At 37.2% G+C, this 16,995-nt stretch overlaps 1 protein-coding gene across 2 annotated transcripts in view; it reads left to right on the forward strand.

Annotated features, from left to right (window-relative positions):
* Positions 1-16,995, forward strand: part of Foxp2 (forkhead box P2) — a 571,048-nt gene that overhangs the window by 408,156 nt on the left and 145,897 nt on the right. The gene's annotated exons all lie outside the window — the stretch shown is intronic.

The raw sequence follows: 16,995 nt of genomic DNA on the forward strand, positions 1-16,995 counted from the left end.
GAGCTACATACTCAAGCTCAAAAGAGATAGGATGTGGAGCTGGACATCTCTCACAATGTGTCTCGGAGCTTCTGACAAAATAAGCAATACTTTCTCCCAAAGCATTTGTTTTATGTCTTTATGTGTCTGATAAGGCCCCCTTTATTGTTGGTTCAGTAGTTATTTTTGTAGCTTTTTAAAACAAAATATTCTCTTTTTGTGGCTTGTCTGTTTTCATATTTATGTGTATTCAGAGAATGTAATAAGTGCCTAAGAATGTAACTAAGTGCCTAAGTCTTACTTGATGGTGCTCTGAAGCTTAGCTTCAGTTGAAGACAATTATAGGCTACTGATCCACACGAACCAGAAATCTCTTATTACCTACAAAATAAATCCTTTGACAAAGCTAAGATAAAAATACATCTTCTTTGGCACAAAGTGCTTTGTCTCAGGAGGAGAAACATAAGAGAATAAGGAACTCAACCGAATCTAAGGGCCACATCTCTGCAGTGATTGTAAAAGAAAAAAAAAGTGATGTTTCATGGATCAGAATTTAAGATTCCTTTCAACTTTTTCTTCTTAAAATAATGACATAGTATTTCATTTTAATTAATGAGTAACCGTGGGGAGGACTTGCCTCATGGTCAGCCATTTGTCTGTCCTGTTACAGCAGTGCGGGTGGCACAACAATGGCTATGTGAAGTCCATGACACTATGGGTGCGACACTCCCGTAGTTATCTGAAACCCATGAAACCCTCCCGACTGTCACACAAAGGGGAAGCCCCTAGAGCAGGAGTCAAAGAAGGTAGCAGATGAAGCATAAACCTCTAGCGTGTCGTTAGGGGGAAGAAAGCTCATTTTCTTTATAGTGTGGAAAAATTTATCTTGACGTTGGCAATATAAGTCAGGGACTGAAGAGAAGTTCCCATTTTGAAAGTCAGACAATACTGTTACCTAGTTTATATTTTACGTATCTCCATGACATAGAGAAAGAAACATCGTGATCGGCGGGTGCTTCTTTCTCGCTGGGTATCAGGGTGTCTATGAACCCAGTTATACGTTTTTCCTTTTATTCTGTTGTTCACCTACAAGTCAATGTTTGCTATTTCAGTTAACTAAAACGATATGATTTTTGTTTAAATTTCACGTGTACAATGTAATAGTTGAGGTTCTGAATTGAGAATTTTTTTTCACGTGTCAACTGTTACATAAGTCAGTTCTGAGCATTTTCCTGGGTTCAGCATGAAATATTGATTTTTAAAAAAAAATCGTAAATACTCCTTAGCAAATGCAATTGCTAAATATCCTGTGCCTCAACATGTGTCCAATGTATTTTTTGTCTAGTGAGCATGTTAATATATACACTGCTCCATTGTACAGATAATGAGACCACAGAGCTTTAGTATCATACAGAGCTGTAATGGGACCGTGCTAAAATGTCTCCGGAATAAGTCATTTTTATGAATGAGAAATTAGAAATAATAAAGACTTACTTTCCCCCAAAATGTGCACTGTAATTAATACAATGTGAAACTGAAATTTTAATATTTTGTGCTTGATAAGCTTAGCAGGTGTAGACCTGAAGAAAGTATATTATAAGTCTAATCAAAACCTACCTACCAATGTTCCACAATAGCTTATACATCTATTTTTAAACAGAGATATTAGTCAATGCTTATCCCGGTCTCTGCAAATATTATTAACGTGAACTGTATTTGTTTTTAAAACTGGAATGTGTTTGCTAGAAGTTTTAATCATGTGATATGAAATTAATATTTTAAAGTGTCTTTCTACGGCTCTCTCCTAGTCTAGTTTCTCTCCTACTAACACAGAGTTTAGCAAAAGTTTTTTTTTCGTATAGTTGGTATGTGTTACGCTTTAATTTTCTGACGGTTAACTGAAAACGCTCAGCAACACTTGCAAGGTGCACTCTGAGATGCTCGGTGGCAGCAGCTCCTTCTATGTCCGACGCAGTGCCTTAGAGGACCAGAGCAGATGCGTTTGCTTATTTATTTATTTATTTATTTATTTATTTATTTATTTCCAAGTTTCAAACAGATGTTTTATAAAGTTTGAAATGAAAGGCAGGTCTGATGACAATCCTTTGATGGTTCAAGTCACAAGAACCATACACAACTGCTTGTTTAACAGTCACCCAAATTTATTTAGGTCTTCAGAGGTGGGGCCCGATTTAAGTGCGGCTCGATAGTCAATTTCCGTCAGGGCAGCATGTATGTTCTGCCCCCTTTCATTTACCTTTTGCCATTTCTGTGATGCAAATGGCACACGTATTAGCATGTGTGCTGAAAAAGGAAATAAAGTCTATGACACCTGACAAGCTTCATTGCCAGTGTTAGTCATGACTTCAGTTTCCCTTGTAAGTATCTGAATATTTGTATTTAAAATATGTTTGCATATTCTATTCATTCTATGATGCACCAGTTAAATAGGTCCAGGCAGTAAGTGTATCAGTTACTGACAAAATAACTTACAAATATTGGGATGCAGAAGGCACCTGACATTCACCTAAACATCACCACATGATTTTTCTCTGCATTTTTACTCTATCCCAGAAAACATTGTGGCTAAACAGCAGAAAATTGCCTCTTATTTACATGTGCTTTCTTTATTTTTACCACCAACATTACCTGCACGTGACACAGTGATCCATACTGGGAAAACTTAGTCAACAATAGTGTTAATGGTTTCAATTTTTTGAAACTAATTTCAATGTTAGGAGAAATAAACACACACACACACACACTTAATGCATGCATGTGCATACTTCAAAATCTGATATTTAATTTTTTTGTAAAATGTGTTATCAATATCTAGCCTATGACATTTCTAGTTAACTTAGTTTAGATCAGGGGCCCCGTCGCTTTTATTCTTGTTACAGCCATGAGACAGACTTGTGGCTCTCCAGCAGCTGTGCAGAAGTGTAACTCTGAGGTAAATGCCATTGCTTTGCTCTCTCGGGTGGATCTTAGCATACAGCATTGTAATCGCTCCTTCACTACAAGCTCATGCTTCACATAAGGTATTTGTGCTCAGTGGGTGATTAAAATTATCAATTTTTGTGATCATGTCTAAAGAAGGGCAAGAATAGGATATTTGAAAGGAAAGGTAGATTAAACAGAAGAATCGTATTCTGACTCTGCCAAATAAAATTATTGTATAAATTTGAAGAATTCCCTTGACACCGTTAGTAATGAAGACACTGGGCAGATTGGCTAAATCTAAAATGTTATGATTAAAGATATATTTTGTTGTTTATTTCGAAGATAGTGATAGGAGTTGTATGCTCTTGAGTTTTTTTTAACCTGCTCGTTTCAAGGGACAAAGCGTCTTCTCACAAACAGGACACAGCCAGAAAATACTTTGGAATCAAGTAATCAAATCTCACTCGCTGAGAAATGATTGTTCAAAAAAAAAAATGTTGACAAACATCCAAGGACCTATGACTGGCAATAATACTATAAATTGCATGATCACCACACAAAAATAATTCTTCTGCGTATACTTTACATTCTCCATTTAAACGTTGTGATACAGCACAATTTAACATCATTACCCCTCGTTCTTTTTCCTCCAATCAACAGATGGGAAAAATTAACATCAGCAGCACAAAGAGGGCATTCTGTAATCAACTACTTAGTAATTCATCTTCTGTATCAAGAAGAAATGTTATAATCTTAAAATTAATAATATACTCTGGGCGAAATACTAACTTCTATGGGACCAGAACTAGATGGCTAAGTATGCTTTAGAAAGTGACAAAATTACACCTACGTATTAATAAAACATGAAATTAAAACATGTTAAACATTAGTTCTAGTTGTAAGAATTGGCATGTTTTTCCACAAAATTAATATTACGTGAGAATTTTCATGTAGATTTCAGTAGAACGATGTGTTGTTATAAAAATAATATAAAATAAACGTAAACAAATTTTATTTGCTAAATCTTCCTCTCTACACAATATGCAAGAGCCAGATACATTGCATGTTGATCATGAAATAATGAAAGGCTTAATGTGCTCAGAGTAAAGGCAATTTCTTCTGTTACCCTGATTTCCATTCTAGTATAAGTCATTTTTAAAGATAGCATGAGGAGGCTTATCTAAATTAAAACCATGCTTTCACCAGCATGTTTCTACTGTTAGCCAGCTGCTTGAAACTGACCTCCTGTGGAAAAAATGTCTATTACTTCGAAGTGCATTTGTGTGGAAAACTTCTCCTAAGTCAGCTTACACCTTGGAGAAGGAAAAACAAGTTTCCGTCTGTAGAAGTTCAGTCACTTGATCTTTTAGATCCCATTAACTCATCTCAAAAGTGGAAATTAAAATCCCTCAAAATGTGAAATGAGAAGAATACTACACAGCCTTTGTAGCATAAGTCCTTGGGTAGTGAGTCAGTAATTAGCCATCCTTCCACTAGATTCCAGGACCCTCCTATCTAATGCACATCTAGGGCATGTATACTATAGTACAGTTTTTGCCACTCAGCCATCGCTTTTCTCTATTTCCACCTGTCATAATGAGCTAAATAAATAAATTATTTAATTAATATCCACCAGTTAGAGAAAAGCTACTGTGGATATTTAGGGACGGCTTGGGGATGTCTTTTGTTATAGGTTGCCCTGGCTTGTGTGCTTCACATTCATGGACTCTGTGTTTTCCTCTCCTGTTGGCCTGCACTGGAGCAGGAAGGGGCAGTCTAGCTAACACTAATTACTATTGACTATAACACTAATGGTGTAACACTAATGGTTAGTGCTGACTGACAGCATAACAGGATCTAGAATCAACTAGCAGCTCTAGAGGACACCAGGAATACCTTTGAGCTGTTATTTAGATTAAGTTAGCCCCTGGGTCTGCTTTTGAGGAATTGTATTGATTTGATTTGTAAAGTGTGAATATGCACCCTAAAAGTGGGTAGTGCAATTCCTTGGGCTTGGAACTAGGTTGCAAATAAAGGAGAAGGGTATGTAAGCACAAATGTTGCTGTTCTCAGCTTCCCATATTCCCAACAATATGACCATCTTCCTCAACCTCTTGTTGCCATGATGGGCTATGACTTTATAACTGTCAATCAGAACGCATGTTTTAACTTAATCTGTTTCTGTAGGAGTTATTTTTCACAGCAAGAGGAAAAGTGATCCAAATAAGAACCCTGAATTTTCTGCTCAAGTCTAGTGCTTGACTAAGCCCCTGCATAAAAACACTTCAAATACAATGTGAATCCATTCCTGCAGAAGTGATTGTGTGAAGTTGGGGAAAGAGAAGGGACCTTCACTCATTCAGTATGGGTTGTGTGACTCTCTTGTTGCCACTCCTCAGGGACTTACGATGCAGTTAAAGTTGTGTTGAGACTCAATTGAATACACTAGGTTTGGAGCCACAGTGGATGTGGTACAAACATTTAAAAAGAACAAATTAAAGTAAGTGTTTAAAAAAGGAAATTGTCCTGAGTGAGGTATCCCAGAAGCAGAAAGACACACATGGTATATACTCACTTACAAGTGGATACTAGACCTATGATATAGGATAAACATACTAAAAAATCTATACCCCTAAAGAAGCTAAGCAAGAAGGAGGACCCTAGGTAAGATGATCAATCCTCACTTAGAAAGATAAACGGTCTGGGCTTTGTAAGAAGGAGAAAACAAGAAACAGGACAAGAGCCTACCGCAGAGGGCCTCTTAAAGACTCTACCCAGCACTGTATCAAAGCAGATGCTGAGACTCATACATATCCAAACTTTGAGAAGAGTGCAGGGAATCATATGAAAAAAGGGGAAAGGACCTGGAAAGGACAGGAACTCCAAAAGGGGAGCAACAGAACCAAAATATCTGGACACAGGTGTCTTACCTGAGACTGATGCTCCAACCAAGGTCCATTGGATATAACCTAGAACCCCTGCTCAGGTGTAGCACATGGCTTCTCAGTATCCAAGTGGGTACCCTCATAAGGGGAACAGGGATTGTTTCTGACATGAACTCAGTGGCTGACTCTTTGACCTCCCCCCCCCCCGCAAGGGAGGAGCAGCCTTGCCAGGCCACAGAGGAGGACATTGCAGCTAGTCCTGAAGAGACCTGATAAGCTAGGGTCAGATGGAAGGAGAGGAGGACCTCCCCTATCAGTGGACTTGGAGAGGGGCATGGGAGGAGATGAAGGAGAGAGGGTAGGATTGGGAGGGAATGAAGGAGGGATTACAGCTGGGATACAAAGCAAATAAAAGATAATTGATGTAAAAGAAATAAAAATTTAATAAAAAATAAAAAGGAAATTGTCGCTTCAGGCTGCTTAATCAGGGAAGAGTTGACAAAAGACTTCTATGTTGGGTTAAAGAAAATGAAAGTTGGACTGGGGACTGTAGCTCTGTGGTTGAGTTTGCCTGGCATGTGCAAGACCTAGCACTGCACAAACACACACACACACACGCACACACACACACACACACACACACACACACACACACATACTAGTTGGTTTTAAAGAAAAGAAACTCAATAGCTAGATAAAGGAAGGGCATATTTGATGGAGTGAATTTTAATAAATATCATCAAAGATATAGAAAGATGAAATTATGAAACCCAGTTAACAGTGGAAATAGTAATTTCTGAATAGCTTAGAGATGTCATAATAAAGGAATAAGAATGAGTTAAAGGGCTTGCTTCAGCTACTTATTATGACTACAACAAATGCCTAACAAAACAACTGAATTGGGGCTCGAGAAATGACTCAGAGATTAGGAATGAAACCATGATTGGTTATCAGCATTCCATCGGGTTTCTCACAGGCAAATTCAACTCCAGATCCGGAAGACTCAACCCTTTTCGATAATACATACGCTTTAATAACAATGTAAAAAATAAGGAAACAAATGACTGAAGTGTGGTGAGCTATGCTTGGCTCACAGCCTCAGAGGATTCAGACCCGTGGCTGCTTAGCTCTGTGTCCTTGGGCAGAGCATCACAGTTTACGAAGTACGATGCCAAGAAAGATTGTTCACATTATGGCCCTCTACGAAGTATGGAACAGAGGGGGGTGGGTCATAATTAAGAAAAAGAAGGAGCAAAAAAACAGACGAGTCAACTCAAAACTTGAGTTACTAAGAAAGGATGAGGGTGAAAAGAATTTTTTAAAGACAGGGCTTGCCTAGTGTGTAAAACTATGTCTACAAAAAAAACAGAATATTTGTGTTTAAACTCTGTTTAGTTAAATTAAACGGTGGTGTTTTAGCCAGGCCCAGTGGCACACACCTGTAATCCGAGTACTTACAGTGGCAGAGGCAAGTGGGTCTCTGTGAGTTCTAAGCTAGCTTGGTCTGCAGAGCAAGTCCAGGACAGCCAAGGATAGACAGAGAAACCTTGTTTCAAACAAACAAATAAAAAAGTTGATGTTTTAGTCCACCATTTCCTATTGATGGCGGTTAATTCTAGGATCAGCAAGAGAATTGCAACGGACAACAGTGAATGGGAACATCATGCTTTCAAATTAATGTTCACAGGAAAATAGAGAATTAATACACAGCGCTTTTACTTCTCAATTTGCTGCAAAAGAAAATGTATACAGTGGAAAATTAAATGTGGGAGAAAATTACTTTGTCAGAGGTCAGGATTTAAGGTCCTTCCTTAACTACCCAGGTACTTCATTCTGTAATTTGTTAGGATTCTAAGTACATATTCCCCGGACTTCTCTATCTTAACTAAAGTGAGAGGAGAAAAGAATAAAACACTCATATTGTTATGGGACCTCTCCATAGGATTTAAGACTTAGGCTTTGAATTTTATCTTAAGGTACCTGGAAGTGTTGTAAAAGCCCGACTGAATGACAGTGTGATGAACAGTCTGAATACGTGATTAAAGAAAAAAAAAAAACACAAAATTATTTAGAACTTGACTTCCATTTAAAGCTGTATTTTCTATGTGGATTCTGTTCCTGTCAGCCTGTGTTCTACACTGCACTCAGGTTTCTTAAATACAACCCTGCTGCTCTGTTTGCTCTGCTGGATCCTTCCGTTACCATGTGTTCGCCATGTCTTTTTGTCCATTTCTTTGATTTCACAGGTAGGAAGGAGAAAGTTTATAGTTAATTCTAACTTGAACCTAAAGGATATACTAGTCATAATTTTATGTATACATTATAAGGTGGTATTGATTTTTATAGACCAGTGTTTCCTTCTTATTTTATTTTACTTCAAGAAGAGTTTCCTCCGCATAATTTAAATTGTTGTATACAAGTGACACTGTTGTTCATTCTCTCTGTAAATTGGAAGAATCTAGAACCGCAGTAAGTTTTATAATACTAGAAATAACCCCCTACTTAAATTTATAAACCTTACAGATCACTGTAATGGTTTGTTCATTTCCCAAGCCCTTTTGTTAATCCCCAAAACATTAAGGAACCCCGAGATCAAGGCAAACAATGAAAACAATTAGTAATTTTAAGGCTCTGATCCACTCGATTTTAACAATTTATAATCTACTGGGAACATCCAAAGCTAACGAGTAAGTCCCTTCTACGTTTTTTTGCTGATATTGTATATAGGTTTACGAGTCTCCATTACCCTTGTCCCTTCTTTAGGGTAAATATCAACTAGCTTTCAAACATTATATGGGTTAGTAATTTTCCTGACTTGTCTTTAAGGATACTGTGGAAGAGAGTGGCTTAAGGGAGAAGAGACCTCACAGAAGGGCAATAGATGAGCAGAGCCTTTGTTTCCATGAGCACCAGTAACTGACTAGTTTTGCCCTAGGGTTCATCTTTGAGGACTTAATCCTTTCAGATAGGAAGCTCCTGTCTAGATTCATATTTTAGCTGAAGGAATCCAAACACATCCAGCTGTGACTCACAGCATGTAGGATTTTATTTTTATTTCACTTTTTAAAATTATTTTACTTTTTTGGTTATTTTTTGGTTGTTTAGCCATATCTATTCATGTAGTTTTATTTGTAATCCACACAGAACCTTTTTAGCAAGTGGTTAATCACTAGAATAACACAAGATTCCTTGGCACACTTTATAAATCCTCTCACTTAGGATGCTAACACTTGCATTTCTGTAAAAGCTGCCACCTTGACATTCTCCACTGCTGGTGCTACTGCACATTCTCAAGTGACAAACCAAGGAATACAGTGAAGATTATGTTGTGCTGACATGAGCAAAATCGGTTGCACCACAGAAAGATTAAATTAAAATCTTAGACTACGTCTGCAAAAACACCAGGAAAAAAAAAAAAAAAAAAAAAAACAAATGACAGTTTAGTGCCTACACTTTCTCTTCATAGAGACCAGTCATGCAATAGACATTTAAAACATTGATTCATGATGAAACTGTACAGAATTGTAGTTTTCCCCAAGCTCATTAAGATTGGGAGGGGGTGGGGGAGGGGGGCTACGGCTGGGATACAAAGTGAATAAACTGTAATTAATAAAAATAAAATTAAAAAATTGAAAAAGGACATGTGGTAAGAAAATAAAGAGAGGCAACCCTTTATTTGTGCGCTCACAATTCCTACTATCAATAGCTGGGATAGCTCTCCTGGAGAGTGTTAGCGAACGTTTTGGACAATGGTCTTCAAACCTAAGAAAATGTTTGGAAACTTCTTTTTTATGAACACGTGTTCCAGCTCAGTTTCCTGAGTTAACATGGGGATTGGCGGGGAGGCTCAGTGTTGAAAATCAAGATGCCCAAAAGTTTTCAGTAAATCCCTGAGTAATTGTTACGATGCCGAGTGTCAGAAATGGGAACTTCCTTTGATTTCTCCATTACAAAATGTATTGAACTTGAATTCTAGCAGTAGCTTTTGTCAGAAATTATCTTTTGTTTATCTTTGGTTTTGCCTTTGTCATGTAGCCCAGATTTGCTTTGAACTTGCTTTTTAGCCGAAAATGATCTTGAATCCTGATCCTCCTCCCCTTCTCACATGCTAGGCTTGCAGGCCTGAGCCACCATCTTTGTTTTTGTGGTGCTGACCCCAGGGCTCCACCCACGTGAGGTAACACTCTACAGATGGAGGCAGAGCTCAGTCATTGGATTGCTTTCTCACCAGACAAAAATATGCTGAACTTCTGGTTCCTCAGTTTGCCTCCTGATTCAACAGAGTGTTTATTTGCTTAGTCCATGTATTTCTTTCTTAAATGTAAGCTCCAGATACAATATCCCTACTTAGGCTTCTCCAGATGCCGTTCTCTTATACATTATTTTCAAAATCATTTAACAGTAGCATCAGAATATTATTTGTACTATTACAACATCTCACATGAAGTTCTCAATGATCAACATATTTCTATTATATTAAGAAATGGATAGGTAGATGATGCATCCTAATGACCTCAACTAATATCATCTATTATTTCCAGAAAACTTGCATTTGATATCAGAAACCCCCAGCAAAAACCTCATTTCTTCAAAAATATGGTCTTTTTCAATGGCCCTGGAAGCCTGCCCTTGTTGTCTATTCCTTTTTTATACATATGACATAAGCACAGACATCAAACTGCCTCTAGTTCTTCAAACTTTGATTCATGTCTCCATGAAACTAACCCTGCAACTTTTAAATATCTGTTGGTAACTAAGCTGTGAAGTTTTCTCTAGTGTTATCACCACCCCAATAACCCGCCCCCCATCACACACCTTTCTTATACATTCTTTCATTCTCATTTGCATTCAGCTGAATCATAGCTACCTTAAGCTTCTTAGGGGCAAGGCTGCCTTGTTCACCTTTCATTTTCCAGTGCCTGAAATGCCTGAATGTACGTTTTGCATAAGTATGTGGTGTCTGTAGACCTGTACCATGCATAAATCTGTCAAGCCTCTCTTTTCTTTTAGGCTCCAGTTGTGTCTTTTCAACTGTCTACTGACACATCCCAACCCAGATTAACACATTTCCACCTCAAATTATCTATCTTTCCCTGTCGTATTCAGTGTTTCTATCGGCTTCTCCTGATCTTATCCTACAGGCTTTAGCCGTTAATCCCTTCTAATCTGATCGTGTCATATCCTCTGCTATGATGATGTGAAAATTCTCCACTCTAATCTCTCAGCACAAGAGACAGGACATTTGATGAACCATCGCACGCATGACACATGCCTTAATGATGAACTGTTGTCCAGGTGTACTATTTATACATTTGTGAATATTTATATTTTACATGCTGTGTACTTTGCAAGGTACCGTGAACTGTATGTATTGACATCTGTTTTACTTCCTTACCTCATTCTCCACCCACATGGGAGAGCATTAGCATTACCTACATCCCAAAGGCTTTCCTATTTCATAGACCTTACTCCCTAGAATCTACATCGAAGTGCCTATCACACACATTTGTGTCCAGAACATGTGCAAATATTATAATCACCGTGATAGATTATACCAGGTTTTAGTACAGAAATTTGATGTCTTTTTCAACTTGTTCCCAGATTCTAAATCCCTAAAATAAAGAGACTGGATTTTCTTCTTGCTTAGAACTTCACCCCAACACAACAGTTAATGCATGGTGGATGCTAAATAAATCTAGAGTATGTGAATTAAATTATGTGAACTAGACCACCTCTTCTCTATCAGAATAAATTCAGGCTATGCCATTCATCCAATGAAGCCTGTACAAAAGCATATTCATCAGCTTGCTCCTTCTGCAGAAATTCACAATCTGGCTAGCTTTCCTACTACATTAGGCTCTGGTCACACTGCCCAGCTCCTCACACATCACTAATAGATTTTTGTCTTTGTTCCATTAGGCAATCTTTTCCTAAAATAATACCTCTAAGGATTTGTTTCCCTTAGGAGATAGTATGCAATATGCTTATTTGACAACAATCGATTATTTTTCCTTAATCGTTACATAAATATTTTCTTTTCTAATTCTATCTTCTGACTTTAAGTTTCATGTCACCTGAATAATTTGCTTACAGTAAGGTCATTACTTCTTATTTTTAATGCAATACACCACTTCATCTGTTAGTACTACCTGGATTTCCATCCTCACTAACTACCAAGAAAACTTTTATATCATATTAAAAGCAAAACGTCTCCTTAATAAAATGACATTGGGAATTTATAGAATGGCACATAATACATAAGGATTTCTCAAATGTTAAGAACTTGTAAATACTCTCAACATGATCTGTCATTCCATAGTTTATGATTTAATTATTAACTTTTTAATCAATGATTTTTTAGTATTTCTATTGGAGTATCTACATTTGCTTAAAAAAAAATCAGCTGTTCTAGCCAGGAATACATTATGAGATGAATCTGGAAGACTTAAGGAAATTTCCCAAGAACTAACATTCTTTTCAGGAGTAGATTTGTAATTAGAAATATCCTAGCTGATTCTTATTTTGGCAAGGCATAAACCAGAAAGTAATATGTCCTGTGATTACTGCTATCCTACAGTGGAGGAAGACAGGACGCTATGTCATACGAAAGCCTGGCTTATCAAGCCCGCCTCACGTTCTGAGCCTTCCATCATCTATGGCATCAATGAGACAAAGCCACTTTCCATAATATTTATTGCATGCTTGCAGGTAATTGTTGAGAGTGAAATTAAAATGCACTTAGTCTGTTTTGTTTTTTATACTCAGTGGTCGTATCCTAGAAACTCAGGGATACCACAGGCTCTACATCAAGTTGTGAAAACAGCATAACCCAAAAACAACCGTGCAAGCATTTCACAAGTGCGGGTCAAATCCACCTCATCACGTCATTCATTTCTTCTGAAGGAGATGCTCTTCTGCTCCCTACCTCCCGGTCACCCTCCTTTCTTCCATCCCTCGCTCTCTTTCTGATGCCTGTTTTTGTTTGTTTGTTGTTTGTTTTTCCTCTCTCCTGCTTTAATAGCACAGGGAAAACAGAAATAAAAATCAACCCATTCTTTAATCTGCTTTCAGGCACCATTTTGCTACATCTTTTTTAAATACTAGAACATCAAATTCAATCCATGCAATACAAGCATATACAAACATAAATGTCCACAAGACTGCATATTTTTTTTTATTAGAATTGCCCTAGTCTTTGGGGACAACAGAACATGTTGAAAGCAAGGAGCATTATACTCAAGTTTCTCATGAAGCACTCACAGAAAATTACTCAATTCTGGAATGAACCCTCCCAACACTAAAGAGTCAAAATACATTAATCCATGCCATGGTAGAACAAATTATTAAAATAAGCACCTGGCATAGAGAGAATTGATAGTGAATAATGTATTTAAAGAGATAAATAAGAAACAGTAACTTAAGCTAATACATGTGGAATTATTTACTATCCTTATGCAATAATTTTTCAGCACTACTAAACTAAGGCAGGGTTAACTCTCTCTCCCTCTCTCTCTCTCTCTTACACACACACACACACACACACACACACACACACACACACACACAGACACCCCTTCACATCTTTTGTTTGCCTTTACCAAAATACAATCATTTAATGAAATAAACGTTCAGGAGTAATGTAGAAATAAATTAAAAAGTCTACTCTGTAGATATTCTGAAAAATTATTATCTTCCTCTAATAGAAAAATATCAGACAAAAACAAAACAGCATAGTGGCATAGTGAACAATTTACAACATTTGCAATATCCAAATTACATCACCATCAGCCTATCAAGAAAATGAGACTAAATGCCTCTGTGTGTTATACACTTTGCAAGGAAGACACCAGGTACCAAGGGGAATTCAAAGATGTTCTTATCCTCAGGGAGTTGACACGCTGGCTAGATAAAATTCAGGATAATAACCATTCTTTTAAGTAATTTTAAACAAAACTTAGACTTTAAGGTATTCAAAAATCTTCTTGACAGTTATGGCTTTTAAAAAGTGTTCCGTGGAGTAAATTGGGTTCCTCTTTTCTGTGTTTAGTGAGTCAGCCGTCACTTATAGACTGAAGAGAATGAGGTTTTCAGAGTTCTGTCTCCCGATGCTTCCTTTGTGGTTTTCTAAAATTCCTTTGGACTGAATTCCAGAATCTACAGTTATTGAAGTGATAAAACAAATCTGAGGAAAACAAATCCTGCGAAAGACATGGTGAAAGGGACTATCCCCAAAGTTCTTTACCAGGCAGAAAGGAGAGAAGAAGAAAGGCTGGGAATGTTTAAAGATGTCTTTACATGAAAGAGATTAGCCCGTTTGTTTTAATATGAGATATATCAAAACACTTGGGCAGACTCTCATAATGGTATGAGTTGGTGTATCTTTTAGGGAATATTTACAACTCTTGTAAGTTTTGTGTTTAAAAGCTTTCTTTCCTTTGAATATGCATTTATTTTAGAGAGAGAGAGACAGAGAGACAGAGGCAGAGTGTGCTCCATTTATACAGGTGCCCAGTCTGTTACACAGCCTGGAGGGGCCTTCAAGCTCCTCGTACATGGAATTACAAGTATTTGTGAGGCACATAATGTGTGTGCCATGTGAACTTGGGGCTTACAGAAGAGCAGCAAGTGCTTTAATTGCTGAGACATCGATCCGTCTCCTAAAAGTTGTTTCGGGTATGCAGATTAACCATTGTTTTTAAATGCCAAAGCATTGTGGCTTTGAAAAATAATCCAGGCCATACAAAAAGCTATAAGGAAGTGAATTGTATGTGGTGGATTATGTGTGTAACTCCAACACTCATTATGGGACAGCCAGGGCAACATAATCAGTTCCAGGCAAGTGCAGCTACACAGTGGTGCCATATCCAGAAAGGGGGAAGCTGAATGGGAATTTGAAATTCACCTCATCTTCAACTTCCATTCATCATTCCAGTAGGTTAGCATCCTGTTAAATATGTTTTGCACGGTTAGTGCTTGTATGTGTATGTGCTGTCTTGTGGCATCTTTGTGGCAGTCTACAAGTGAAGGAAGTTTGTATTTTATAACTGTCTTAAACGTAAGACTCATTTATAGACTGTATCTTGGTGCAGGTCTGTGGTTGGTCCTTAGTGATTGCTCATGTGTCAGTCACTTGGCATTCTTCCATTCATGTCATACAGTGAAGCAAAAGTACAGACAGTGAGAAGCCTTGAGTTGGGATCAGAGTTCAGAGTCCAGCACTTATTGACTGTATGACACATTCCTTTTTCCTGTTGATCAAGAACATTTGACTCCTCCCCTCTCAGTGGGCTTGGAGAGGGGCATGGGAGGAGATGAGGGAGGGAGGGTGGTTTTGGGAAAGAATAAGGAAGGGTGCTACAGCTGGGATACAAAGTGAATAAACTGTAATTAATATAAAAAAATTATAAAAAAGAACATTTGATTCGTCTCTAATTCTAAAAATTGTCCATATACTTTATTTTTAGAAAAAATAAGATGCTCTCTCTACTGTATTAAACTTTTTAACATTTTACATTTCAAATATTTTAACTATAATGATGAGCTAGGTTTTTCCTTACCACTAAGAACACAAAGGAAATAAGACTATTCTTGAATTTAGAAATTTCAGATTCATTTGTTCAGGCTAAAGCACTCTGTTGCTAAATGAAATTTGTTGTTAGGACATTATACGATATACACTGTCACCCATCTGAATATATTTTCAGCCCATTATGTTCCGCAGGCCCCATGACACACCAGCTTATCTGTTTAGAGTGCTTTCTCTGTGTTCAATTACATAGGTAAGGATTCTAATGAAGAAAAATAAAATAAGGAATATTTAGAAATATAATTATATAGAGGTCAGAACTGTGAAAATTGCTTTTCTCACAATCACTATAACTTAGCTTTATTGCCTAAATTATATAGTAATAAAAATTATTTTTATACTCTTAGAGTAAGTAGCCTTGGTCCTCGGTAAGAAATTGCAATATTTTCTCTGAGGAAAAATCATCTCTCCTATAGATGACAGTGATTTATTGAACACTGGTTTCCTTGAACATCTGCAGCCACATTTTCGTTACTGTGACAAGAAAAAAAAAATAGGGAAAACAAACCTTGATGCTGTTTATTTAAGGCAATTGTTAATTCAGTCAACATCTTTGAGTCACAGGAAAGAACACCCACATCTTTGCCCGACAGATGTGTGAGATCCCTCTCCTCAGCAGTGGCAGTCTCTAAACAGCCACGAGTGTGCATCAAAACTGTCTGCTTCTATTAATTTGTTTCGTAGTTGTTCTAATCCTGCGTGAGCTCTTATAAAAGTAAAATATGAGAATTCAACAGTTTAATATTCACCTTTTCACAGGTTAATAGAACATAAACAGACTTGCTTTGTTTCTCCAGCTCATTACTAAACATGTTCTCATTCATTTTTCAGGAAATAAATAACTTCCTTAGAAAGCTCTACCTTCATATCCTATTCATGACAGAAGATTAAAGGGAGGCAGTTGTGTTGACAGACGACAAGGGTATCTTACAGTCCACAAGCTAGAGTCCAGCTCAGTGATTTAAACACATGAATAGGGAGAATGCACAGCAGCCATAAACTGACTTCATTTTGATGGTTCTGATTATGTGTTTGAGTACACAGGAAAACAAACTGGACCCTTGAAATGATTCTACTTGTATTTACTAAATCTTGAATTGTGTTTGTTAAAATGTTAATGGAATCTTTCTCTTCAAAGAAAATTATCCAAAAGCCTCCAAAATGGCCTATGTTACAGGTGCTTTTCCCAAGGTTCTGAAGGTTTTTTTTTTTTCTGTGTTCTCTAATAAACTATTTGCTGTAGAGTCTCTAGTTACAATCCCAATAGAAGTTCTCAAATTCATTTTTATAGTTCTCTTAAATCTTGTTTACATAAACGAATTGCACCATATTTGGAGGAAAATGTGTAGAAGAAAAAAAATCACTAAATTGCAGAATGCATAATTGATAGCCCTGTATGATATTATGATTATTCTTAGTTAATGCTCTCCAAATTAACAATGGATTTGATTTCTGCACTGCTTCCTACCACTTTTCAAAAGCCAGTAAACGATTTTTTTAATTCTCTTTTTCAGTTTATTTACTTTACATACCAAGAGTGCCACCTCCATCCTCCCAGTCTCCCTTCCCCTCCTTCCCCTCCTTCCCCTCCTTCCCCTCCTT

The sequence above is a fragment of the Psammomys obesus genome, unplaced genomic scaffold, assembly GCF_907164565.1.
Source record: "Psammomys obesus unplaced genomic scaffold, mPsaObe1.curated_primary_1811, whole genome shotgun sequence".
Classification (NCBI taxonomy): Eukaryota; Metazoa; Chordata; class Mammalia; order Rodentia; family Muridae; genus Psammomys; species Psammomys obesus.